Source organism: Tachypleus tridentatus, chromosome 11 (genome assembly GCF_004210375.1).
Source record: "Tachypleus tridentatus isolate NWPU-2018 chromosome 11, ASM421037v1, whole genome shotgun sequence".
Taxonomy (NCBI): Eukaryota; Metazoa; Arthropoda; class Merostomata; order Xiphosura; family Limulidae; genus Tachypleus; species Tachypleus tridentatus.
In genome coordinates, this window is record NC_134835.1 from 37,489,036 (window position 1) to 37,491,950 (window position 2,915).

The window sequence follows — 2,915 nt, forward strand, 5'->3', positions numbered from 1 at the left end:
GTATCACGTATTACTTTCTTGAAGTAAATGTCACTCACTACAAACATCAGAATAACGTATGGAAATGGGTATGTGTAATTACTTTTGCATGATTTAATTCTGTTTTTGAAAGCATAGTTTACAATTAAGCGGTAACTCCCAGTGGCTCAGTTGTAAACTTATGAGTTTAATGACTACGAACCAGAATTTGTTTTCAGTTACTGGAGTGGGCAAGGAAATAAGACTATTGAGGGATGATTTATTAAAAATAATTTCTGGTTGCAAGATGTGGAACTGAATAACAAGTACCTTAAGAAACGCGCTACGAACTTTAGTAACATACATGCATATGAAACACGTTATTCGAACCAGTTAAAAATGTGTAAGATAAAATAAAATTGAGGGAACTATATTTTATGACGAGAAAGTATATCTAAGTTGACTTTACACCTTGCAAATTGTGTGATTTACGCTCAAATAAAAGAACGAATTTTGAGCTTCAAAAACAGCCTTTACTGCACCCTAATAAGCTCTGGATCTATGATTTTTTTTTTTCTGGCAATCAAAAAGTTTACCATAGAGCTAAGACGATTACGTTATAACGACTTAGAATCTAGCTGATATAAAAACGAGAACGATTGTATGAGACCTGGTATCATTACTGAGTTTTGGACCAAGAACATGCAATAATATACTTTCATGGACGTCTGAACATCTCTTTTTGTTCGTTTTTTCTTTAATTTTGTGCAACCCTACACGAGGATTATCTGCGCTTGCTGTGCCTAATATAGACAGAAGGCAACTACTCATCACCATCCGCCACCAACCTTTTGGGCTGCTCTTTTACCAACGAATAGCCGGATTGACAGTCAAATTATAACGTCCCTACGGCTGAAAGGGGGAGCATGTATGATGTGAAGGGCGATTGAAACCCGCGACCCTCGGATTACTAGTCGAGCGCCTTAACACGCTTGGCCATGCCGGGCCTACAATGTAAGAAATTCAAACAGATAAGTTCCAAGATAGGTTTAAATATTACAATAAAATTAAACACGAGATACGGAGTAGCATTTATGATGTTTGTGAGATGAATGATAATACCCACCCTAGGTACTGCTACAACCACAGAAAATACAACATACAGTTAACCAAAAGAACATTTCGAAAATAACGCTCTAATAGCAGTAGTTTCTGGGATGTGTCTCAGGTATATTTGAGATAAATTCGTAATATGATTATACAATAAAAATAAGAATTCATGGACAGTCTAACAATCAACATTCAGCGACACAATTTACAAAAGTAAATAGAATATGATTAAAAGCTCCTATTTCTATATAAAATGGTTACCTAGGACTTTGTAAGAAATATTCTGATAACAGTACATGCCGCGACCAAATTAAGAAGATGGATGTCATTGACTACACAGTTTAGAAAATGAACAAGATTTATAATATTGGAAATGTCAAGCAGATATTCTATTTGCGGCTTTTTAAATAGTCTAGTGCCTTAACCACCAGTCCATGCTGGACCCGTTTAATATAAGTGTTTGTTTGTGCTTTCTTATAGCAAAGCCACATCGGGCTATCTGCTGAGCCCACAGACGGGAATCGAACTGCTGATTTTAGCACTGTATATCCGTAAACTTACCGCTGTACTAGCAGGGGTGCACCATTTAATATAAGTAATTTAATGAAAGAAAAAAAAACACAACATAAATATTACAAATATTGGAGTTAACTGTGTCTTGGTTATTATAAATTTAAGTTAGTTGTTGTCAAAGAACGAATTGTCGTCACAATTTACCAATTTAATCTCGTGTAAACCGGAGCAAAATAAGTATTTCTATTCTCTGAGTAAAACTTAACAGTAAGAGATATATCCGAGAGGGGCAAACAATAGCACTAGAGATTCATCTGACCTGCCGGACACCATTAATTTACACACCAGAAAATGGAATGTAATATGTCTCATTTTTTGCGTGAACGACGCGCAATTAATTGAAAGAAAAATATTGCCTGTCAAAAGCTTCTTGTAGCCCTCTGTTACCCTAAGGTTCTCCATTTCTGAGTTATATGACAATATCGTATATGATATGTGTTTAAACATAGTAATCTTTCTTTGTTGTCAAGTGCAAAAAGAGCAACAGGCTAACTTCGCTTTGCCAACTGGGGGAACAGAATTCGAGTATGCTTATGGTTAAACAATTGTCACATATATATCTATGAAATGTATAAGGCACCTCAAAAAAATTTCATTAAGTTTATGAACATGAAGATATGCTAGAGATGTATATTTATCTCCACGTGATGAGATCTTATTCTGAAACACCAATGTTACAAAGAAATCGAAACTCGAAAGAAAAACTTGAGCTAAATTTTATATAAGTGTACATATTTTATGGCGTTTTTAAATATATCTATAATTACTTCGTTTGATTATTTAAGCCACTGTGATCTAATAAATTTTGGGATTTTATTAATAACATTGCAATATAGTTTATAATGATATGTTGAACAACGATTAATTACTTGCAGAACTCCTTAGGCCCTGGCATGACCAGGTGGTTAGGGCATTCGACTCGTAATCTAAGTGTCGCGGGTTCGATTCCCTGTCCCACCAAACATGCTCGCCCTTTCAACCGTGAGAGCGTCATAATGTGGCGGTCAATCCCACTATTTTTGGTAAAAGAGTAACCCAAGCGTTGGCGGTGGGTGATGATGGCTAACTGCTTTCCCCTAGTCTTACATTAAATTAAAGATGGCTAGCGCAGATAGCCCTCATGTAACTTTGCGCAAAATTAAAATAATAAACAAACAAACACAAGCTCTTAATCCAAATACTTAATGTATCATCCTAAAATCAAACTACAAATATGGATACGGGAAATCAATTCAAATATACAGCTCTTCGAATGTTTTAAAAGAAATTATCAG